This window comes from Hordeum vulgare, chromosome 2H (genome assembly GCF_904849725.1).
Source record: "Hordeum vulgare subsp. vulgare chromosome 2H, MorexV3_pseudomolecules_assembly, whole genome shotgun sequence".
NCBI lineage: Eukaryota > Viridiplantae > Streptophyta > Magnoliopsida > Poales > Poaceae > Hordeum > Hordeum vulgare.
The window spans coordinates 575,701,597-575,720,166 of NC_058519.1; the positions used below are offsets into that span (position 1 = coordinate 575,701,597).

The 18,570-nt window shown below is 45.7% G+C and overlaps 59 non-coding genes across 59 annotated transcripts; all 59 read left to right on the top strand.

Moving 5' to 3' along the window:
• The first annotated feature begins 142 nt into the window (after positions 1 to 142).
• Positions 143 to 261, top strand: LOC123436839. Its single transcript, XR_006628048.1, has one exon. It is a non-coding gene; the product is annotated as a 5S ribosomal RNA (ribosomal RNA).
• Positions 262 to 455: 194 nt separating this feature from the next.
• LOC123434640 lies at positions 456 to 574 on the top strand. The gene has a single exon (XR_006625920.1). It is a non-coding gene; the product is annotated as a 5S ribosomal RNA (ribosomal RNA).
• Positions 575 to 768: 194 nt separating this feature from the next.
• LOC123438586 lies at positions 769 to 887 on the top strand. The gene has a single exon (XR_006629721.1). It is a non-coding gene; the product is annotated as a 5S ribosomal RNA (ribosomal RNA).
• Positions 888 to 1,078: 191 nt separating this feature from the next.
• LOC123431781 lies at positions 1,079 to 1,197 on the top strand. The gene has a single exon (XR_006623366.1). It is a non-coding gene; the product is annotated as a 5S ribosomal RNA (ribosomal RNA).
• A 194-nt stretch (positions 1,198 to 1,391) lies between these two features.
• Positions 1,392 to 1,510, top strand: LOC123436466. The gene has a single exon (XR_006627690.1). It is a non-coding gene; the product is annotated as a 5S ribosomal RNA (ribosomal RNA).
• A 182-nt stretch (positions 1,511 to 1,692) lies between these two features.
• LOC123435917 lies at positions 1,693 to 1,811 on the top strand. Its single transcript, XR_006627161.1, has one exon. It is a non-coding gene; the product is annotated as a 5S ribosomal RNA (ribosomal RNA).
• Positions 1,812 to 2,005: 194 nt separating this feature from the next.
• LOC123433263 lies at positions 2,006 to 2,124 on the top strand. The gene has a single exon (XR_006624796.1). It is a non-coding gene; the product is annotated as a 5S ribosomal RNA (ribosomal RNA).
• Positions 2,125 to 2,308: 184 nt separating this feature from the next.
• LOC123434651 lies at positions 2,309 to 2,427 on the top strand. Its single transcript, XR_006625931.1, has one exon. It is a non-coding gene; the product is annotated as a 5S ribosomal RNA (ribosomal RNA).
• Positions 2,428 to 2,618: 191 nt separating this feature from the next.
• LOC123436395 lies at positions 2,619 to 2,737 on the top strand. Its single transcript, XR_006627621.1, has one exon. It is a non-coding gene; the product is annotated as a 5S ribosomal RNA (ribosomal RNA).
• A 221-nt stretch (positions 2,738 to 2,958) lies between these two features.
• On the top strand, positions 2,959 to 3,077 carry LOC123437333. The gene has a single exon (XR_006628519.1). It is a non-coding gene; the product is annotated as a 5S ribosomal RNA (ribosomal RNA).
• A 277-nt stretch (positions 3,078 to 3,354) lies between these two features.
• Positions 3,355 to 3,473, top strand: LOC123436934. Its single transcript, XR_006628141.1, has one exon. It is a non-coding gene; the product is annotated as a 5S ribosomal RNA (ribosomal RNA).
• A 188-nt stretch (positions 3,474 to 3,661) lies between these two features.
• LOC123436467 lies at positions 3,662 to 3,780 on the top strand. The gene has a single exon (XR_006627691.1). It is a non-coding gene; the product is annotated as a 5S ribosomal RNA (ribosomal RNA).
• A 194-nt stretch (positions 3,781 to 3,974) lies between these two features.
• Positions 3,975 to 4,093, top strand: LOC123431767. Its single transcript, XR_006623353.1, has one exon. It is a non-coding gene; the product is annotated as a 5S ribosomal RNA (ribosomal RNA).
• Positions 4,094 to 4,290: 197 nt separating this feature from the next.
• LOC123434663 lies at positions 4,291 to 4,409 on the top strand. The gene has a single exon (XR_006625942.1). It is a non-coding gene; the product is annotated as a 5S ribosomal RNA (ribosomal RNA).
• Positions 4,410 to 4,615: 206 nt separating this feature from the next.
• On the top strand, positions 4,616 to 4,734 carry LOC123434675. The gene has a single exon (XR_006625953.1). It is a non-coding gene; the product is annotated as a 5S ribosomal RNA (ribosomal RNA).
• Positions 4,735 to 4,925: 191 nt separating this feature from the next.
• Positions 4,926 to 5,044, top strand: LOC123437608. Its single transcript, XR_006628782.1, has one exon. It is a non-coding gene; the product is annotated as a 5S ribosomal RNA (ribosomal RNA).
• Positions 5,045 to 5,238: 194 nt separating this feature from the next.
• Positions 5,239 to 5,357, top strand: LOC123433018. The gene has a single exon (XR_006624576.1). It is a non-coding gene; the product is annotated as a 5S ribosomal RNA (ribosomal RNA).
• A 212-nt stretch (positions 5,358 to 5,569) lies between these two features.
• On the top strand, positions 5,570 to 5,688 carry LOC123435420. The gene has a single exon (XR_006626672.1). It is a non-coding gene; the product is annotated as a 5S ribosomal RNA (ribosomal RNA).
• Positions 5,689 to 5,867: 179 nt separating this feature from the next.
• On the top strand, positions 5,868 to 5,986 carry LOC123435918. The gene has a single exon (XR_006627162.1). It is a non-coding gene; the product is annotated as a 5S ribosomal RNA (ribosomal RNA).
• Positions 5,987 to 6,177: 191 nt separating this feature from the next.
• On the top strand, positions 6,178 to 6,296 carry LOC123433292. Its single transcript, XR_006624822.1, has one exon. It is a non-coding gene; the product is annotated as a 5S ribosomal RNA (ribosomal RNA).
• A 203-nt stretch (positions 6,297 to 6,499) lies between these two features.
• On the top strand, positions 6,500 to 6,618 carry LOC123435993. Its single transcript, XR_006627233.1, has one exon. It is a non-coding gene; the product is annotated as a 5S ribosomal RNA (ribosomal RNA).
• A 194-nt stretch (positions 6,619 to 6,812) lies between these two features.
• LOC123436316 lies at positions 6,813 to 6,931 on the top strand. The gene has a single exon (XR_006627546.1). It is a non-coding gene; the product is annotated as a 5S ribosomal RNA (ribosomal RNA).
• A 188-nt stretch (positions 6,932 to 7,119) lies between these two features.
• LOC123432371 lies at positions 7,120 to 7,238 on the top strand. Its single transcript, XR_006623957.1, has one exon. It is a non-coding gene; the product is annotated as a 5S ribosomal RNA (ribosomal RNA).
• A 197-nt stretch (positions 7,239 to 7,435) lies between these two features.
• LOC123436317 lies at positions 7,436 to 7,554 on the top strand. Its single transcript, XR_006627547.1, has one exon. It is a non-coding gene; the product is annotated as a 5S ribosomal RNA (ribosomal RNA).
• A 197-nt stretch (positions 7,555 to 7,751) lies between these two features.
• On the top strand, positions 7,752 to 7,870 carry LOC123432373. The gene has a single exon (XR_006623958.1). It is a non-coding gene; the product is annotated as a 5S ribosomal RNA (ribosomal RNA).
• Positions 7,871 to 8,064: 194 nt separating this feature from the next.
• LOC123438207 lies at positions 8,065 to 8,183 on the top strand. Its single transcript, XR_006629363.1, has one exon. It is a non-coding gene; the product is annotated as a 5S ribosomal RNA (ribosomal RNA).
• A 185-nt stretch (positions 8,184 to 8,368) lies between these two features.
• LOC123432390 lies at positions 8,369 to 8,487 on the top strand. The gene has a single exon (XR_006623975.1). It is a non-coding gene; the product is annotated as a 5S ribosomal RNA (ribosomal RNA).
• A 197-nt stretch (positions 8,488 to 8,684) lies between these two features.
• Positions 8,685 to 8,803, top strand: LOC123435421. The gene has a single exon (XR_006626673.1). It is a non-coding gene; the product is annotated as a 5S ribosomal RNA (ribosomal RNA).
• Positions 8,804 to 8,994: 191 nt separating this feature from the next.
• Positions 8,995 to 9,113, top strand: LOC123432374. Its single transcript, XR_006623959.1, has one exon. It is a non-coding gene; the product is annotated as a 5S ribosomal RNA (ribosomal RNA).
• A 194-nt stretch (positions 9,114 to 9,307) lies between these two features.
• LOC123438692 lies at positions 9,308 to 9,426 on the top strand. The gene has a single exon (XR_006629820.1). It is a non-coding gene; the product is annotated as a 5S ribosomal RNA (ribosomal RNA).
• Positions 9,427 to 9,605: 179 nt separating this feature from the next.
• On the top strand, positions 9,606 to 9,724 carry LOC123436725. Its single transcript, XR_006627938.1, has one exon. It is a non-coding gene; the product is annotated as a 5S ribosomal RNA (ribosomal RNA).
• A 194-nt stretch (positions 9,725 to 9,918) lies between these two features.
• Positions 9,919 to 10,037, top strand: LOC123437576. The gene has a single exon (XR_006628750.1). It is a non-coding gene; the product is annotated as a 5S ribosomal RNA (ribosomal RNA).
• Positions 10,038 to 10,231: 194 nt separating this feature from the next.
• On the top strand, positions 10,232 to 10,350 carry LOC123433293. Its single transcript, XR_006624823.1, has one exon. It is a non-coding gene; the product is annotated as a 5S ribosomal RNA (ribosomal RNA).
• Positions 10,351 to 10,550: 200 nt separating this feature from the next.
• On the top strand, positions 10,551 to 10,669 carry LOC123433010. Its single transcript, XR_006624569.1, has one exon. It is a non-coding gene; the product is annotated as a 5S ribosomal RNA (ribosomal RNA).
• A 188-nt stretch (positions 10,670 to 10,857) lies between these two features.
• On the top strand, positions 10,858 to 10,976 carry LOC123435920. Its single transcript, XR_006627164.1, has one exon. It is a non-coding gene; the product is annotated as a 5S ribosomal RNA (ribosomal RNA).
• A 206-nt stretch (positions 10,977 to 11,182) lies between these two features.
• On the top strand, positions 11,183 to 11,301 carry LOC123433294. Its single transcript, XR_006624824.1, has one exon. It is a non-coding gene; the product is annotated as a 5S ribosomal RNA (ribosomal RNA).
• Positions 11,302 to 11,492: 191 nt separating this feature from the next.
• LOC123435994 lies at positions 11,493 to 11,611 on the top strand. Its single transcript, XR_006627234.1, has one exon. It is a non-coding gene; the product is annotated as a 5S ribosomal RNA (ribosomal RNA).
• Positions 11,612 to 11,799: 188 nt separating this feature from the next.
• Positions 11,800 to 11,918, top strand: LOC123434687. The gene has a single exon (XR_006625964.1). It is a non-coding gene; the product is annotated as a 5S ribosomal RNA (ribosomal RNA).
• Positions 11,919 to 12,106: 188 nt separating this feature from the next.
• LOC123438735 lies at positions 12,107 to 12,225 on the top strand. Its single transcript, XR_006629860.1, has one exon. It is a non-coding gene; the product is annotated as a 5S ribosomal RNA (ribosomal RNA).
• Positions 12,226 to 12,419: 194 nt separating this feature from the next.
• LOC123432375 lies at positions 12,420 to 12,538 on the top strand. Its single transcript, XR_006623960.1, has one exon. It is a non-coding gene; the product is annotated as a 5S ribosomal RNA (ribosomal RNA).
• Positions 12,539 to 12,729: 191 nt separating this feature from the next.
• LOC123437752 lies at positions 12,730 to 12,848 on the top strand. Its single transcript, XR_006628923.1, has one exon. It is a non-coding gene; the product is annotated as a 5S ribosomal RNA (ribosomal RNA).
• Positions 12,849 to 13,030: 182 nt separating this feature from the next.
• LOC123432391 lies at positions 13,031 to 13,149 on the top strand. Its single transcript, XR_006623976.1, has one exon. It is a non-coding gene; the product is annotated as a 5S ribosomal RNA (ribosomal RNA).
• A 191-nt stretch (positions 13,150 to 13,340) lies between these two features.
• On the top strand, positions 13,341 to 13,459 carry LOC123435422. The gene has a single exon (XR_006626674.1). It is a non-coding gene; the product is annotated as a 5S ribosomal RNA (ribosomal RNA).
• Positions 13,460 to 13,644: 185 nt separating this feature from the next.
• Positions 13,645 to 13,763, top strand: LOC123432376. Its single transcript, XR_006623961.1, has one exon. It is a non-coding gene; the product is annotated as a 5S ribosomal RNA (ribosomal RNA).
• A 191-nt stretch (positions 13,764 to 13,954) lies between these two features.
• Positions 13,955 to 14,073, top strand: LOC123435423. Its single transcript, XR_006626675.1, has one exon. It is a non-coding gene; the product is annotated as a 5S ribosomal RNA (ribosomal RNA).
• A 179-nt stretch (positions 14,074 to 14,252) lies between these two features.
• Positions 14,253 to 14,371, top strand: LOC123436726. The gene has a single exon (XR_006627939.1). It is a non-coding gene; the product is annotated as a 5S ribosomal RNA (ribosomal RNA).
• Positions 14,372 to 14,565: 194 nt separating this feature from the next.
• Positions 14,566 to 14,684, top strand: LOC123437577. The gene has a single exon (XR_006628751.1). It is a non-coding gene; the product is annotated as a 5S ribosomal RNA (ribosomal RNA).
• Positions 14,685 to 14,881: 197 nt separating this feature from the next.
• Positions 14,882 to 15,000, top strand: LOC123433295. The gene has a single exon (XR_006624825.1). It is a non-coding gene; the product is annotated as a 5S ribosomal RNA (ribosomal RNA).
• Positions 15,001 to 15,191: 191 nt separating this feature from the next.
• On the top strand, positions 15,192 to 15,310 carry LOC123432258. Its single transcript, XR_006623850.1, has one exon. It is a non-coding gene; the product is annotated as a 5S ribosomal RNA (ribosomal RNA).
• Positions 15,311 to 15,495: 185 nt separating this feature from the next.
• LOC123435921 lies at positions 15,496 to 15,614 on the top strand. Its single transcript, XR_006627165.1, has one exon. It is a non-coding gene; the product is annotated as a 5S ribosomal RNA (ribosomal RNA).
• A 203-nt stretch (positions 15,615 to 15,817) lies between these two features.
• LOC123433296 lies at positions 15,818 to 15,936 on the top strand. The gene has a single exon (XR_006624826.1). It is a non-coding gene; the product is annotated as a 5S ribosomal RNA (ribosomal RNA).
• A 197-nt stretch (positions 15,937 to 16,133) lies between these two features.
• On the top strand, positions 16,134 to 16,252 carry LOC123435995. The gene has a single exon (XR_006627235.1). It is a non-coding gene; the product is annotated as a 5S ribosomal RNA (ribosomal RNA).
• Positions 16,253 to 16,440: 188 nt separating this feature from the next.
• On the top strand, positions 16,441 to 16,559 carry LOC123434699. Its single transcript, XR_006625975.1, has one exon. It is a non-coding gene; the product is annotated as a 5S ribosomal RNA (ribosomal RNA).
• Positions 16,560 to 16,780: 221 nt separating this feature from the next.
• Positions 16,781 to 16,899, top strand: LOC123438021. Its single transcript, XR_006629181.1, has one exon. It is a non-coding gene; the product is annotated as a 5S ribosomal RNA (ribosomal RNA).
• Positions 16,900 to 17,093: 194 nt separating this feature from the next.
• LOC123436318 lies at positions 17,094 to 17,212 on the top strand. Its single transcript, XR_006627548.1, has one exon. It is a non-coding gene; the product is annotated as a 5S ribosomal RNA (ribosomal RNA).
• A 206-nt stretch (positions 17,213 to 17,418) lies between these two features.
• LOC123432259 lies at positions 17,419 to 17,537 on the top strand. Its single transcript, XR_006623851.1, has one exon. It is a non-coding gene; the product is annotated as a 5S ribosomal RNA (ribosomal RNA).
• A 185-nt stretch (positions 17,538 to 17,722) lies between these two features.
• LOC123435922 lies at positions 17,723 to 17,841 on the top strand. The gene has a single exon (XR_006627166.1). It is a non-coding gene; the product is annotated as a 5S ribosomal RNA (ribosomal RNA).
• Positions 17,842 to 18,047: 206 nt separating this feature from the next.
• Positions 18,048 to 18,166, top strand: LOC123433297. Its single transcript, XR_006624827.1, has one exon. It is a non-coding gene; the product is annotated as a 5S ribosomal RNA (ribosomal RNA).
• A 194-nt stretch (positions 18,167 to 18,360) lies between these two features.
• On the top strand, positions 18,361 to 18,479 carry LOC123435996. Its single transcript, XR_006627236.1, has one exon. It is a non-coding gene; the product is annotated as a 5S ribosomal RNA (ribosomal RNA).
• The last annotated feature ends 91 nt before the right edge of the window (positions 18,480 to 18,570 follow it).

The window sequence follows — 18,570 nt, forward strand, 5'->3', positions numbered from 1 at the left end:
GCGGGACCGTGATCTATATGACCTCATTTTCTTATTTTTGACGATTACTGTGTGACTTTTCCCACCGCGCTTGACACCCAACGACTAGTAGTAGTAGTAGTAGTAGGGGCAAGCATCAGGAACAAATAGATAGTTGCATGTCGGATGCGATCATACCAGCACTAAAGCACCGGATCCCATCAGAACTCCGAAGTTAAGCGTGCTTGGTCGAGAGTAGTACTAGGATGGGTGACCTCCTGGGAAGTCCTCGTGTTGCATTCCCCTTTTTAAATATATTTTTGCGCCACGTGACAAGGATGACGCGGGACCGTGATCTATATGACCTCATTTTCTTATTTTTGACGATTACTGTGTGACTTTTCCCACCGCGCTTGACACCCAACGACTAGTAGTAGTAGTAGTAGTAGTAGTAGTAGTAGGGGCAAGCATAAGGAACAAATAGATAGTTGCATGTCGGATGCGATCATACCAGCACTAAAGCACCGGATCCCATCAGAACTCCGAAGTTAAGCGTGCTTGGGCGAGAGTAGTACTAGGATGGGTGACCTCCTGGGAAGTCCTCGTGTTGCATTCCCCTTTTTAAATATATTTTTGCGCCACGTGACAAGGATGACGCGGGAACGTGATCTATATGACCTTATTTTCTTATTTTTGACGATTACTGTGTGACTTTTCCCACCGCGCTTGACACCCAACGACTAGTAGTAGTAGTAGTAGTAGTAGTAGTAGTAGGGGCAAGCATAAGGAACAAATAGATAGTTGCATGTCGGATGCGATCATACGAGCACTAAAGCACCGGATCCCATTAGAACTCCGAAGTTAAGCGTGCTTGGGCGAGAGTAGTACTAGGATGGGTGACCTCGTGGGAAGTCCTCGTGTTGCATTCCCCTTTTTAAATATATTTTTGCGCCACGTGACAAGGATGACGCGGGAGCGTGATCTATATGACCTCATTTTCTTATTTTTGACGATTACTGTGTGACTTTTCCCACCGCGCTTGACACCCAACGACTAGTAGTAGTAGTAGTAGTAGTAGTAGTAGGGGCAAGCATAAGGAACAAATAGATAGTTGCATGTCGCATGCGATCATACCAGCACTAAAGCACCGGATCCCATCAGAACTCCGAAGTTAAGCGTGCTTGGGCAAGAGTAGTACTAGGATGGGTGACCTCCTGGAAAGTCCTCGTGTTGCATTCCCCTTTTTAAATATATTTTTGCGCCACGTGACAAGGATGACGCGGGAGCGTGATCTATATGACCTCATTTTCTTATTTTTGACGATTACTGTGTGACTTTTCCCACCGCGCTTGACACCCAACGACTAGTAGTAGTAGTAGTAGTAGTAGTAGTAGTAGGGGCAAGCATAAGGAACAAATAGATAGTTGCATGTCGGATGCGATCATACCAGCACTAAAGCACCGGATCCCATCAGAACTTCGAAGTTAAGCGTGCTTGGGCGAGAGTAGTACTAGGATGGGTGACCTCCTGGGAAGTCCTCGTGTTGCATTCCCCTTTTTAAATATATTTTTGCGCCACGTGACAAGGATGACGCGGGAGCGTGATCTATATGACCTCATTTTCTTATTTTTGACGATTACTGTGTGACTTTTCCCACCGCGCTTGACACCCAACGACTAGTAGTAGTAGTAGTAGTAGGGGCAAGCATAAGGAACAAATAGATAGTTGCATGTCGGATGCGATCATACCAGCACTAAAGCACCGGATTCCATCAGAACTCCGAAGTTAAGCGTGCTTGGGCGAGAGTAGTACTAGGATGGGTGACCTCCTGGGAAGTCCTCGTGTTGCATTCCCCTTTTTAAATATATTTTTGCGCCACGTGACAAGGATGACGCGGGAGCGTGATCTATATGACCTCATTTTCTTATTTTTGACGATTACTGTGTGACTTTTCCCACCGCGCTTGACACCCAACGACTAGTAGTAGTAGTAGTAGTAGTAATAGTAGTAGGGGCAAGCATAAGGAACAAATAGATAGTTGCATGTCGAATGCGATCATACAACCACTAAAGCACCGGATCCCATCAGAACTTCGAAATTAAGCGTGCTTGGGCGAGAGTAGTACTAGGATGGGTGACCTCCTGGGAAGTCCTCGTGTTGCATTCCCCTTTTAAATATATTTTTGCGCCACGTGACAAGGATGACGCGGGAGCGTGATCTATATGACCTCATTTTCTTATTTTGGACGATTACTGTGTGACTTTTCCCACCGCGCTTGACACCCAACGACTAGTAGTAGTAGTAGTAGTAGTAGGGGCAAGCATAAGGAACAAATAGATAGTTGCATGTCGGATGCGATCATACCAGCACTAAAGCACCGGATCCCATCAGAACTCCGAAGTTAAGCGTGCTTGGGCGAGAGTAGTACTAGGATGGGTGACCTCCTGGGAAGTCCTCGTGTTGCATTCCCGTTTTTAAATATATTTTTGCGCCACGTGACAAGGATGACGCGGGACCGTGATCTATATGACCTCATTTTCTTATTTTTGACGATTACTGTGTGACTTTTCCCACCGCGCTTGACACCCAACGACTAGTAGTAGTAGTAGTAGTAGTAGTAGTAGGGGCAAGCATAAGGAACAAATAGATAGTTGCATGTCGGATGCGATCATACCAGCACTAAAGCATCGGATCCCATCAGAACTCCGAAGTTAAGCGTGCTTGGGCGAGAGTAGTACTAGGATGGGTGACCTCCTGGGAAGTCCTCGTGTTGCATTCCCCTTTTTAAATATATTTTTGCGCCACGTGACAAGGATGACGCGGGAACGTGATCTATATGACCTCATTTTCTTATTTTTGACGATTACTGTGTGACTTTTCCCACCGCGCTTGACACCCAACGACTAGTAGTAGTAGTAGTAGTAGTAGTAGTAGTAGTAGTAGTAGTAGTAGTAGTAGTAGTAGGGGCAAGCATAAGGAACAAATAGATAGTTGCATGTCGGATGCGATCATACCAGCACTAAAGCACCGGATCTCATCAGAACTCTGAAGTTAAGCGTGCTTGGGCGAGAGTAGTACTAGGATGGGTGACCTCCTGGGAAGTCCTCGTGTTGCATTCCCCTTTTTAAATATATTTTTGCGCCACGTGACAAGGATGACGCGGGAGCGTGATCTATATGACCTCATTTTCTTATTTCGTGTTGCATTCCCCTTTTTAAATATATTTTTGCGCCACGTGACAAGGATGACGCGGGAGCGTGATCTATATGACCTCATTTTCTTATTTTGGACGATTACTGTGTGACTTTCCCACCGCGCTTGACACCCAACGACTAGTAGTAGTAGTAGTAGTAGTAGTAGGGGCAAGCATAAGGAACAAATAGATAGTTGCATGTCGGATGCGATCATACCAGCACTAAAGCACCGGATCCCATCAGAACTCCGAAGTTAAGCGTGCTTGGGCGAGAGTAGTACTAGGATGGGTGACCTCCTGGAAAGTCCTCGTGTTGCATTCCCCTTTTTAAATATATTTTTGCGCCACGTGACAAGGATGACGCGGGAGCGTGATCTATATGACCTCATTTTCTTATTTTTGATGATTACTGTGTGACTTTTCCCACCGCGCTTGACACCCAACGACTAGTAGTAGTAGTAGTAGTAGTAGTAGGGGCAAGCATAAGGAACAAATAGATAGTTGCATGTCGGATGCGATCATACCAGCACTAAAGCACCGGATCCCATCAGAACTTCGAAGTTAAGCGTGCTTGGGCGAGAGTAGTACTAGGATGGGTGACCTCCTGGGAAGTCCTCGTGTTGCATTCCCCTTTTTAAATATATTTTTGCGCCACGTGACAAGGATGACGCGGGACCGTGATCTATATGACCTCATTTTCTTATTTTTGACGATTACTGTGTGACTTTTCCCACCGCGCTTGACACCCAACGACTAGTAGTAGTAGTAGTAGTAGTAGTAGTAGTAGGGGCAAGCATAAGGAACAAATAGATAGTTGCATGTCGGATGCGATCATACCAGCACTAAAGCACCGGATCCCATCAAAACTCCGAAGTTAAGCGTGCTTGGGTGAGAGTAGTACTAGGATGGGTGACCTCCTGGGAAGTCCTCGTGTTGCATTCCCCTTTTTAAATATATTTTTGCGCCACGTGACAAGGATGACGCGGGAGCGTGATCTATATGACCTCATTTTCTTATTTTTGACGATTACTGTGTGACTTTTCCCACCGCGCTTGACACCCAACGACTAGTAGTAGTAGTAGTAGTAGTAGTAGTAGTAGTAGGGGCAAGCATAAGGAACAAATAGATAGTTGCTTGTCGGATGCGATCATACCAGCACTAAAGCACCGGATCCCATCAGAACTCCGAAGTTAAGCGTGCTTGGGCGAGAGTAGTACTAGGATGGGTGACCTCCTGGGAAGTCCTCGTGTTGCATTCCCCTTTTTAAATATATTTTTGCGCCACGTGACAAGGATGACGCGGGAACGTGATCTATATGACCTCATTTTCTTATTTTTGACGATAACTGTGTGACTTTTCCCACCGCGCTTGACACCCAACGACTAGTAGTAGTAGTAGTAGTAGTAGTAGTAGTAGTAGTAGTAGTAGGGGCAAGCATAAGGAACAAATAGATAGTTGCATGTCGGATGCGATCATACCAGCACTAAAGCACCGGATCCCATCAGAACTCCGAAGTTAAGCGTGCTTGGGCGAGAGTAGTACTAGGATGGGTGACCTCCTGGGAAGTCCTCGTGTTGCATTCCCCTTTTTAAATATATTTTTGCGCCACGTGACAAGGATGACGCGGGAACGTGATCTATATGACCTCATTTTCTTATTTTTGACGATTACTGTGTGACTTTTCCCACCGCGCTTGACACCCAACGACTAGTAGTAGTAGTAGTAGTAGTAGTAGTAGGGGCAAGCATAAGGAACAAATAGATAGTTGCATGTCGGATGCGATCATACCAGCACTAAAGCACCGGATCCCATCAAAACTCCGAAGTTAAGCGTGCTTGGGCGAGAGTAGTACTAGGATGGGTGACCTCCTGGGAAGTCCTCGTGTTGCATTCCCCTTTTTAAATATATTTTTGCGCCACGTGACAAGGATGACGCGGGAGCGTGATCTATATGACCTCATTTTCTTATTTTTGACGATTACTGTGTGACTTTTCCCACCGCGCTTGACACCCAACGACTAGTAGTAGTAGTAGTAGTAGTAGTAGTAGTAGGGGCAAGCATAAGGAACAAATAGATAGTTGCATGTCGGATGCGATCATACCAGCACTAAAGCACCGGATCCCATCAGAACTCTGAAGTTAAGCGTGCTTGGGCGATAGTATTACTAGGATGGGTGACCTCCTGGGAAGTCCTTGTGTTGCATTCCCCTTTTTAAATATATTTTTGCGCCACGTGACAAGGATGACGCGGGAGCGTGATCTATATGACCTCATTTTCTTATTTTTGACGATTACTATGTGACTTTTCCCACCGCGCTTGACACCAAACGACTAGTAGTAGTAGTAGTAGTAGTAGTAGTAGTAGTAGTAGTAGTAGTAGTAGGGGCAAGCATAAGGAACAAATAGATAGTTGCATGTCGGATGCGATCATACCAGCACTAAAGCACCGGATCCCATAAGAACTCCGAAGTTAAGCGTGCTTGGGCGAGAGTAGTACTAGGATGGGTGACCTCCTGGGAAGTCCTCGTGTTGCATTCCCCTTTTTAAATATATTTTTGCGCCACGTGACAAGGATGACGCGGGAGCGTGATCTATATGACCTCATTTTCTTATTTTTGACGATTACTGTGTGACTTTTACCACCGCGCTTGACACCCAACGACTAGTAGTAGTAGTAGTAGGGGCAAGCATAAGGAACAAATAGATAGTTGCATGTCGGATGCGATCATACCAGCACTAAAGCACCGGATTCCATCAGAACTCCGAAGTTAAGCGTGCTTGGGCGAGAGTAGTACTAGGATGGGTGACCTCCTGGGAAGTCCTCGTGTTGCATTCCCCTTTTTAAATATATTTTTGCGCCACGTGACAAGGATGACGCGGGAGCGTGATCTATATGACCTCATTTTCTTATTTTTGACGATTACTGTGTGACTTTTCCCACCGCGCTTCACACCCAACGACTAGTAGTAGTAGTAGTAGTAGTAGTAGTAGGGGCAAGCATAAGGAACAAATAGATAGTTGCATGTCGGATGCGATCATACAACCACTAAAGCACCGGATCCCATCAGAACTTCGAAATTAAGCGTGCTTGGGCGAGAGTAGTACTAGGATGGGTGACCTCCTGGGAAGTCCTCGTGTTGCATTCCCCTTTTTAAATATATTTTTGCGCCACGTGACAAGGATGACGCGGGAGCGTGATGTATATGACCTCATTTTCTTATTTTTGACGATTACTGTGTGACTTTTCCCACCGCGCTTGACACCCAACGACTAGTAGTAGTAGTAGTAGTAGTAGTAGTAGTAGTAGTAGTAGGGGCAAGCATAAGGAACAAATAGATAGTTGCATGTCGGATGCGATCATACCAGCACTAAAGCACCGGATCCCATCAGAACTCCGAAGTTAAGCGTGCTTGGGCGAGAGTAGTACTAGGATGGTTGACCTCCTGGGAAGTCCTCGTGTTGCATTCCCCTTTTTAAATATATTTTTGCGCCACGTGACAAGGATGACGCGGGACCGTGATCTATATGACCTCATTTTCTTATTTTTGACGATTACTGTGTGACTTTTCCCACCGCGCTTGACACCCAACGACTAGTAGTAGTAGTAGTAGTAGTAGTAGTAGTAGGGGCAAGCATAAGGAACAAATAGATAGTTGCTTGTCGGATGCGATCATACCAGCACTAAAGCACCGGATCCCATCAGAACTCCGAAGTTAAGCGTGCTTGGGTGAGAGTAGTACTAGGATGGGTGACCTCCTGGGAAGTCCTCGTGTTGCATTCCCCTTTTTAAATATATTTTTGCGCCACGTGACAAGGATGACGCGGGAGCGTGATCTATATGACCTCATTTTCTTATTTTTGACGATTACTGTGTGACTTTTCCCACCGCGCTTGACACCCAACGACTAGTAGTAGTAGTAGTAGTAGTAGTAGGGGCAAGCATAAGGAACAAATAGATAGTTGCATGTCGGATGCGATCATACCAGCACTAAAGCACCGGATCCCATCAGAACTCTGAAGTTAAGCGTGCTTGGGCGATAGTAGTACTAGGATGGGTGACCTCCTGGGAAGTCCTTGTGTTGCATTCTCCTTTTTAAATATATTTTTGCGCCACGTGACAAGGATGACGCGGGAGCGTGATCTATATAACCTCATTTTCTTATTTTTGACGATTACTGTGTGACTTTTCCCACCGCGCTTGACACCCAACGACTAGTAGTAGTAGTAGTAGTAGTAGTAGTAGTAGTAGGGGCAAGCATAAGGAACAAATAGATAGTTGCATGTCGGATGCGATCATACCAGCACTAAAGCACCGGATCCCATCAGAACTCCGAAGTTAAGCGTGCTTGGGTGAGAGTAGTACTAGGATGGGTGACCTCCTGGGAAGTCCTCGTGTTGCATTCCCCTTTTTAAATATATTTTTGCGCCACGTGACAAGGATGACGCGGGAGCGTGATCTATATGACCTCATTTTCTTATTTTTGACGATTACTGTGTGACTTTTCCCACCGCGCTTGACACCCAACGACTAGTAGTAGTAGTAGTAGTAGTAGTAGTAGTAGTAGGGGCAAGCATAAGGAACAAATAGATAGTTGCATGTCGGATGCGATCATACCAGCACTAAAGCACCGGATCCCATCAGAACTCTGAAGTTAAGCGTGCTTGGGCGATAGTAGTACTAGGATGGGTGACCTCCTGGGAAGTCCTTGTGTTGCATTCTCCTTTTTAAATATATTTTTGCGCCACGTGACAAGGATGACGCGGGAGCGTGATCTATATGACCTCATTTTCTTATTTTTGACGATTACTGTGTGACTTTTCCCACCGCGCTTGACACCCAACGACTAGTAGTAGTAGTAGTAGTAGTAGTAGTAGTAGGGGCAAGCATAAGGAACAAATAGATAGTTGCATGTCGGATGCGATCATACCAGCACTAAAGCACCGGATCCCATCAGAACTCCGAAGTTAAGCGTGCTTGGGTGAGAGTAGTACTAGGATGGGTGACCTCCGGGGAAGTCCTCGTGTTGCATTCCCCTTTTTAAATATATTTTTGCGCCACGTGACAAGGATGACGCGGGAGCGTGATCTATATGACCTCATTTTCTTATTTTTGACGATTACTGTGTGACTTTTCCCACCGCGCTTGACACCCAACGACTAGTAGTAGTAGTAGTAGTAGTAGGGGCAAGCATAAGGAACAAATAGATAGTTGCATGTCGGATGCGATCATACCAGCACTGAAGCACCGGATCCCATCAGAACTCTGAAGTTAAGCGTGCTTGGGCGATAGTAGTACTAGGATGGGTGACCTCCTGGGAAGTCCTTGTGTTGCATTCTCCTTTTTAAATATATTTTTGCGCCACGTGACAAGGATGACGCGGGAGCGTGATCTATATGACCTCATTTTCTTATTTTTGACGATTACTGTGTGACTTTTCCCACCGCGCTTGACACCCAACGACTAGTAGTAGTAGTAGTAGTAGTAGTAGTAGTAGTAGGGGCAAGCATAAGGAACAAATAGATAGTTGCATGTCGGATGCGATCATACCAGCACTAAAGCACCGGATCCCATAAGAACTCCGAAGTTAAGCGTGCTTGGGCGAGAGTAGTACTAGGATGGGTGACCTCCTGGGAAGTCCTCGTGTTGCATTCCCCTTTTTAAATATATTTTTGCGCCACGTGACAAGGATGACGCGGGAGCGTGATCTATATGACCTCATTTTCTTATTTTTGACGATTACTGTGTGACTTTTCCCACCGCGCTTGACACCCAACGACTAGTAGTAGTAGTAGTAGTAGTAGTAGTAGGGGCAAGCATAAGGAACAAATAGATAGTTGCATGTCGGATGCGATCATACCAGCACTAAAGCACCGGATCCCATCAGAACTCTGAAGTTAAGCGTGCTTGGGCGATAGTAGTACTAGGATGGGTGACCTCCTGGGAAGTCCTTGTGTTGCATTCTCCTTTTTAAATATATTTTTGCGCCACGTGACAAGGATGACGCGGGAGCGTGATCTATATGACCTCATTTTCTTATTTTTGACGATTACTGTGTGACTTTTCCCACCGCGCTTGACACCCAACGACTAGTAGTAGTAGTAGTAGTAGTAGTAGTAGTAGGGGCAAGCATAAGGAACAAATAGATAGTTGCATGTCGGATGCGATCATACCAGCACTAAAGCACCGGATCCCATAAGAACCCCGAAGTTAAGCGTGCTTGGGCGAGAGTAGTACTAGGATGGGTGACCTCCTGGGAAGTCCTCGTGTTGCATTCCCCTTTTTAAATATATTTTTGCGCCACGTGACAAGGATGACGCGGGAGCGTGATCTATATGACCTCATTTTCTTATTTTTGACGATTACTGTGTGACTTTTCCCACCGCGCTTGACACCCAACGACTAGTAGTAGTAGTAGTAGGGGCAAGCATAAGGAACAAATAGATAGTTGCATGTCGGATGCGATCATACCAGCACTAAAGCACCGGATCCCATCAGAACTCCGAAGTTAAGCGCGCTTGGGCGAGAGTAGTACTAGGATGGGTGACCTCCTGGGAAGTCCTCGTGTTGCATTCCCCTTTTTAAATATATTTTTGCGCCACGTGAAAAGGATGACGCGGGACCGTGATCTATATGACCTCATTTTCTTATTTTTGACGATTACTGTGTGACTTTTCCCACCGCGCTTGACACCCAACGACTAGTAGTAGTAGTAGTAGTAGTAGTAGTAGTAGGGGCAAGCATAAGGAACAAATAGATAGTTGCATGTCGGATGCGATCATACCAGCACTAAAGCACCGGATCCCATCAGAACTCCGAAGTTAAGCGTGCTTGGGCGAGAGTAGTACTAGGATGAGTGACCTCCTGGGAAGTCCTCGTGTTGCATTCCCCTTTTTAAATATATTTTTGCGCCACGTGACAAGGATGACGCGGGAGCGTGATCTATATGACCTCATTTTCTTATTTTTGACGATTACTGTGTGACTTTTCCCACCGCGCTTGACACCCAACGACTAGTAGTAGTAGTAGTAGTAGTAGTAGTAGTAGGGGCAAGCATAAGGAACAAATAGATAGTTGCATGTCGGATGCGATCATACAACCACTAAAGCACCGGATCCCATCAGAACTTCGAAATTAAGCGTGCTTGGGCGAGAGTAGTACTAGGATGGGTGACCTCCTGGGAAGTCCTCGTGTTGCATTCCCCTTTTTAAATATATTTTTGCGCCACGTGACAAGGATGACGCGGGAGCGTGATCTATATGACCTCATTTTCTTATTTTTGACGATTACTGCGTGACTTTTCCCACCGCGCTTGACACCCAACGACTAGTAGTAGTAGTAGTAGTAGTAGTAGTAGTAGTAGTAGGGGCAAGCATAAGGAACAAATAGATAGTTGCATGTCGGATGCGATCATACCAGCACTAAAGCACCGGATCCCATCAGAACTCTGAAGTTAAGCTTGCTTGGGCGATAGTAGTACTAGGATGGGTGACCTCCTGGGAAGTCCTTGTGTTGCATTCCCCTTTTTAAATATATTTTTGCGCCACGTGACAAGGATGACGCGGGAGCGTGATCTATATGACCTCATTTTCTTATTTTTGACGATTACTGTGTGACTTTTCCCACCGCGCTTGACACCCAACGACTAGTAGTAGTAGTAGTAGTAGTAGTAGGGGCAAGCATAAGGAACAAATAGATAGTTGCATGTCGGATGCGATCATACCAGCACTAAAGCACCGGATTCCATCAGAACTCCGAAGTTAAGCGTGCTTGGGCGAGAGTAGTACTAGGATGGGTGACCTCCTGGGAAGTCCTCGTGTTGCATTCCCCTTTTTAAATATATTTTTGCGCCACGTGACAAGGATGACGCGGGAGCGTGATCTATATGACCTCATTTTCTTATTTTTGACGATTACTGTGTGACTTTTCCCACCGCGCTTCACACCCAACGACTAGTAGTAGTAGTAGTAGTAGTAGTAGTAGTAGTAGTAGTAGTAGGGGCAAGCATAAGGAACAAATAGATAGTTGCATGTCGGATGCGATCATACAACCACTAAAGCACCGGATCCCATCAGAACTTCGAAATTAAGCGTGCTTGGGCGAGAGTAGTACTAGGATGGGTGACCTCCTGGGAAGTCCTCGTGTTGCATTCCCCTTTTTAAATATATTTTTGCGCCACGTGACAAGGATGACGCGGGAGCGTGATCTATATGACCTCATTTTCTTATTTTTGACGATTACTGTGTGACTTTTCCCACCGCGCTTGACACCCAACGACTAGTAGTAGTAGTAGTAGTAGTAGTAGTAGGGGCAAGCATAAGGAACAAATAGATAGTTGCATGTCGGATGCGATCATACCAGCACTAAAGCACCGGATCCCATCAGAACTCCGAAGTTAAGCGTGCTTGGGCGAGAGTAGTACTAGGATGGTTGACCTCCTGGGAAGTCCTCGTGTTGCATTCCCCTTTTTAAATATATTTTTGCGCCACGTGACAAGGATGACGCGGGACCGTGATCTATATGACCTCATTTTCTTATTTTTGACGATTACTGTGTGACTTTTCCCACCGCGCTTGACACCCAACGACTAGTAGTAGTAGTAGTAGTAGTAGTAGGGGCAAGCATAAGGAACAAATAGATAGTTGCTTGTCGGATGCGATCATACCAGCACTAAAGCACCGGATCCCATCAGAACTCCGAAGTTAAGCGTGCTTGGGCGAGAGTAGTACTAGGATGGGTGACCTCCTGGGAAGTCCTCGTGTTGCATTCCCCTTTTTAAATATATTTTTGCGCCACGTGACAAGGATGACGCGGGAACGTGATCTATATGACCTCATTTTCTTATTTTTGACGATTACTGTGTGACTTTTCCCACCGCGCTTGACACCCAACGACTAGTAGTAGTAGTAGTAGTAGTAGTAGGGGCAAGCATAAGGAACAAATAGATAGTTGCATGTCGGATGCGATCATACCAGCACTAAAGCACCGGATCCCATCAGAACTCCGAAGTTAAGCGTGCTTGGGTGAGAGTAGTACTAGGATGGGTGACCTCCTGGAAAGTCCTCGTGTTGCATTCCCCTTTTTAAATATATTTTTGCGCCACGTGACAAGGATGACGCGGGAGCGTGATCTATATGACCTCATTTTCTTATTTTTGACGATTACTGTGTGACTTTTCCCACCGCGCTTGACACCCAACGACTAGTAGTAGTAGTAGTAGTAGTAGTAGTAGTAGGGGCAAGCATAAGGAACAAATAGATAGTTGCATGTCGGATGCGATCATACCAGCACTAAAGCACCGGATCCCATCAGAACTCTGAAGTTAAGCGTGCTTGGGCGATAGTAGTACTAGGATGGGTGACCTCCTGGGAAGTCCTTGTGTTGCATTCTCCTTTTTAAATATATTTTTGCGCCACGTGACAAGGATGACGCGGGAGCGTGATCTATATGACCTCATTTTCTTATTTTTGACGATTACTGTGTGACTTTTCCCACCGCGCTTGACACCCAACGACTAGTAGTAGTAGTAGTAGTAGTAGTAGTAGGGGCAAGCATAAGGAACAAATAGGTAGTTGCATGTCGGATGCGATCATACCAGCACTAAAGCACCGGATCCCATAAGAACTCCGAAGTTAAGCGTGCTTGGGTGAGAGTAGTACTAGGATGGGTGACCTCCTGGGAAGTCCTCGTGTTGCATTCCCCTTTTTAAATATATTTTTGCGCCACGTGACAAGGATGACGCGGGAGCGTGATCTATATGACCTCATTTTCTTATTTTTGACGATTACTGTGTGACTTTTCCCACCGCGCTTGACACCCAACGACTAGTAGTAGTAGTAGTAGTAGGGGCAAGCATAAGGAACAAATAGATAGTTGCATGTCGGATGCGATCATACCAGCACTGAAGCACCGGATCCCATCAGAACTCTGAAGTTAAGCGTGCTTGGGCGATAGTAGTACTAGGATGGGTGACCTCCTGGGAAGTCCTTGTGTTGCATTCTCCTTTTTAAATATATTTTTGCGCCACGTGACAAGGATGACGCGGGAGCGTGATCTATATGACCTCATTTTCTTATTTTTGACGATTACTGTGTGACTTTTCCCACCGCGCTTGACACCCAACGACTAGTAGTAGTAGTAGTAGTAGTAGTAGTAGGGGCAAGCATAAGGAACAAATAGATAGTTGCATGTCGGATGCGATCATACCAGCACTAAAGCACCGGATCCCATAAGAACTCCGAAGTTAAGCGTGCTTGGGCGAGAGTAGTACTAGGATGGGTGACCTCCTGGGAAGTCCTCGTGTTGCATTCCCCTTTTTAAATATATTTTTGCGCCACGTGACAAGGATGACGCGGGAGCGTGATCTATATGACCTCATTTTCTTATTTTTGACGATTATTGTGTGACTTTTCCCACCGCGCTTGACACCCAACGACTAGTAGTAGTAGTAGTAGTAGTAGGGGCAAGCATAAGGAACAAATAGATAGTTGCATGTCGGATGCGATCATACCAGCACTAAAGCACCGGATCCCATCAGAACTCTGAAGTTAAGCGTGCTTGGGCGATAGTAGTACTAGGATGGGTGACCTCCTGGGAAGTCCTTGTGTTGCATTCTCCTTTTTAAATATATTTTTGCGCCACGTGACAAGGATGACGCGGGAGCGTGATCTATATGACCTCATTTTCTTATTTTTGACGATTACTGTGTGACTTTTCCCACCGCGCTTGACACCCAACGACTAGTAGTAGTAGTAGTAGTAGTAGTAGTAGGGGCAAGCATAAGGAACAAATAGATAGTTGCATGTCGGATGCGATCATACCAGCACTAAAGCACCGGATCCCATAAGAACTCCGAAGTTAAGCGTGCTTGGGCGAGAGTAGTACTAGGATGGGTGACCTCCTGGGAAGTCCTCGTGTTGCATTCCCCTTTTTAAATATATTTTTGCGCCACGTGACAAGGATGACGCGGGAGCGTGATCTATATGACCTCATTTTCTTATTTTTGACGATTACTGTGTGACTTTTCCCACCGCGCTTGACACCCAACGAATAGTAGTAGTAGTAGTAGGGGCAAGCATAAGGAACAAATAGATAGTTGCATGTCGGATGCGATCATACCAGCACTAAAGCACCGGATCCCATCAGAACTCCGAAGTTAAGCGCGCTTGGGCGAGAGTAGTACTAGGATGGGTGACCTCCTGGGAAGTCCTCGTGTTGCATTCCCCTTTTTAAATATATTTTTGCGCCACGTGAAAAGGATGACGCGGGACCGTGATCTATATGACCTCATTTTCTTATTTTTGACGATTACTGTGTGACTTTTCCCACCGCGCTTGACACCCAACGACTAGTAGTAGTAGTAGTAGTAGTAGTAGTAGTAGGGGCAAGCATAAGGAACAAATAGATAGTTGCATGTCGGATGCGATCATACCAGCACTAAAGCACCGGATCCCATCAGAACTCCGAAGTTAAGCGTGCTTGGGCGAGAGTAGTACTAGGATGAGTGACCTCCTGGGAAGTCCTCGTGTTGCATTCCCCTTTTTAAATATATTTTTGCGCCACGTGACAAGGATGACGCGGGAGCGTGATCTATATGACCTCATTTTCTTATTTTTGACGATTACTGTGTGACTTTTCCCACCGCGCTTGACACCCAACGACTAGTAGTAGTAGTAGTAGTAGTAGTAGTAGTAGTAGGGGCAAGCATAAGGAACAAATAGATAGTTGCATGTCGGATGCGATCATACAACCACTAAAGCACCGGATCCCATCAGAACTTCGAAATTAAGCGTGCTTGGGCGAGAGTAGTACTAGGATGGGTGACCTCCTGGGAAGTCCTCGTGTTGCATTCCCCTTTTTAAATATATTTTTGCGCCACGTGACAAGGATGACGCGGGAGCGTGATCTATATGACCTCATTTTCTTATTTTTGACGATTACTGCGTGACTTTTCCCACCGCGCTTGACACCCAACGACTAGTAGTAGTAGTAGTAGTAGTAGTAGTAGGGGCAAGCATAAGGAACAAATAGATAGTTGCATGTCGGATGCGATCATACCAGCACTAAAGCACCGGATCCCATCAGAACTCTGAAGTTAAGCGTGCTTGGGCGATAGTAGTACTAGGATGGGTGACCTCCTGGGAAGTCCTTGTGTTGCATTCCCCTTTTTAAATATATTTTTGCGCCACGTGACAAGGATGACGCGGGAGCGTGATCTATATGACCTCATTTTCTTATTTTTGACGATTACTGTGTGACTTTTCCCACCGCGCTTGACACCCAACGACTAGTAGTAGTAGTAGTAGTAGTAGGGGCAAGCATAAGGAACAAATAGATAGTTGCATGTCGGATGCGATCATACCAGCACTAAAGCACCGGATTCCATCAGAACTCCGAAGTTAAGCGTGCTTGGGCGAGAGTAGTACTAGGATGGGTGACCTCCTGGGAAGTCCTCGTGTTGCATTCCCCTTTTTAAATATATTTTTGCGCCACGTGACAAGGATGACGCGGGAGCGTGATCTATATGACCTCATTTTCTTATTTTTGACGATTACTGTGTGACTTTTCCCACCGCGCTTCACACCCAACGACTAGTAGTAGTAGTAGTAGTAGTAGTAGTAGTAGTAGTAGTAGGGGCAAGCATAAGGAACAAATAGATAGTTGCATGTCGGATGCGATCATACAACCACTAAAGCACCGGATCCCATCAGAACTTCGAAATTAAGCGTGCTTGGGCGAGAGTAGTACTAGGATGGGTGACCTCCTGGGAAGTCCTCGTGTTGCATTCCCCTTTTTAAATATATTTTTGCGCCACGTGACAAGGATGACGCGGGAGCGTGATCTATATGACCTCATTTTCTTATTTTTGACGATTACTTTGTGACTTTTCCCACCGCGCTTGACACCCAACGACTAGTAGTAGTAGTAGTAGTAGTAGTAGTAGTAGTAGGGGCAAGCATAAGGAACAAATAGATAGTTGCATGTCGGATGCGATCATACCAGCACTAAAGCACCGGATCCCATCAGAACTCCGAAGTTAAGCGTGCTTGGGCGAGAGTAGTACTAGGATGGTTGACCTCCTGGGAAGTCCTCGTGTTGCATTCCCCTTTTTAAATATATTTTTGCGCCACGTGACAAGGATGACGCGGGACCGTGATCTATATGACCTCATTTTCTTATTTTTGACGATTACTGTGTGACTTTTCCCACCGCGCTTGACACCCAACGACTAGTAGTAGTAGTAGTAGTAGTAGTAGGGGCAAGCATAAGGAACAAATAGATAGTTGCTTGTCGGATGCGATCATACCAGCACTAAAGCACCGGATCCCATCAGAACTCCGAAGTTAAGCGTGCTTGGGCGAGAGTAGTACTAGGATGGGTGACCTCCTGGGAAGTCCTCGTGTTGCATTCCCCTTTTTAAATATATTTTTGCGCCACGTGACAAGGATGACGCGGGAACGTGATCTATATGACCTCATTTTCTTATTTTTGACGATAACTGTGTGACTTTTCCCACCGCGCTTGACACCCAACGACTAGTAGTAGTAGTAGTAGTAGTAGTAGTAGTAGTAGTAGTAGTAGTAGTAGTAGTAGTAGGGGCAAGCATAAGGAACAAATAGATAGTTGCATGTCGGATGCGATCATACCAGCACTAAATCACCGGATCCCATCAGAACTTCGAAGTTAAGCGTGCTTGGGCGAGAGTAGTACTAGGATGGGTGACCTCCTGGGAAGTCCTCGTGTTGCATTCCCCTTTTTAAATATATTTTTGCGCCACGTGACAAGGATGACGCGGGAACGTGATCTATATGACCTCATTTTCTTATTTTTGACGATTACTGTGTGACTTTTCCCACCGCGCTTGACACCCAACGACTAGTAGTAGTAGTAGTAGTAGTAGTAGTAGTAGGGGCAAGCATAAGGAACAAATAGATAGTTGCATGTCGGATGCGATCATACCAGCACTAAAGCACCGGATCCCATCAGAACTCCGAAGTTAAGCGTGCTTGGGTGAGAGTAGTACTAGGATGGGTGACCTCCTGGGAAGTCCTCGTGTTGCATTCCCCTTTTTAAATATATTTTTGCGCCACGTGACAAGGATGACGCGGGAGCGTGATCTATATGACCTCATTTTCTTATTTTTGACGATTACTGTGTGACTTTTCCCACCGCGCTTGACACCCAACGACTAGTAGTAGTAGTAGTAGTAGTAGTAGTAGTAGTAGTAGTAGTAGGGGCAAGCATAAGGAACAAATAGATAGTTGCATGTCGGATGCGATCATACCAGCACTAAAGCACCGGATCCCATCAGAACTCTGAAGTTAAGCGTGCTTGGGCGATAGTAGTACTAGGATGGGTGACCTCCTGGGAAGTCCTTGTGTTGCATTCCCCTTTTTAAATATATTTTTGCGCCACGTGACAAGGATGACGCGGGAGCGTGATCTATATGACCTCATTTTCTTATTTTGGACGATTACTGTGTGACTTTTCCCACCGCGCTTGACACCCAACGACTAGTAGTAGTAGTAGTAGTAGTAGGGGCAAGCATAAGGAACAAATAGATAGTTGCATGTCGGATGCGATCATACCAGCACTAAAGCACCGGATTCCATCAGAACTCCGAAGTTAAGCGTGCTTGGGCGAGAGTAGTACTAGGATGGGTGACCTCCTGGGAAGTCCTCGTGTTGCATTCCCCTTTTTAAATATATTTTTGCGCCACGTGACAAGGATGACGCGGGAGCGTGATCTATATGACCTCATTTTCTTATTTTTGACGATTACTGTGTAACTTTTCCCACCGCGCTTCACACCCAACGACTAATAGTAGTAGTAGTAGTAGTAGTAGTAGTAGTAGTAGTAGTAGGGGCAAGCATAAGGAACAAATAGATAGTTGCATGTCGGATGCGATCATACAACCACTAAAGCACCGGATCCCATCAGAACTTCGAAATTAAGCGTGCTTGGGCGAGAGTAGTACTAGGATGGGTGACCTCCTGGGAAGTCCTCGTGTTGCATTCCCCTTTTTAAATATATTTTTGCGCCACGTGACAAGGATGACGCGGGAGCGTGATCTATATGACCTCATTTTCTTATTTTTGACGATTACTGTGTGACTTTTCCCACCGCGCTTGACACCCAACGACTAGTAGTAGTAGTAGTAGTAGTAGTAGTAGTAGGGGCAAGCATAAGGAACAAATAGATAGTTGCATGTCGGATGCGATCATACCAGCACTAAAGCACCGGATCCCATCAGAACTCCGAAGTTAAGCGTGCTTGGGCGAGAGTAGTACTAGGATGGTTGACCTCCTGGGAAGTCCTCGTGTTGCATTCCCCTTTTTAAATATATTTTTGCGCCACGTGACAAGGATGACGCGGGACCGTGATCTATATGACCTCATTTTCTTATTTTTGACGATTACTGT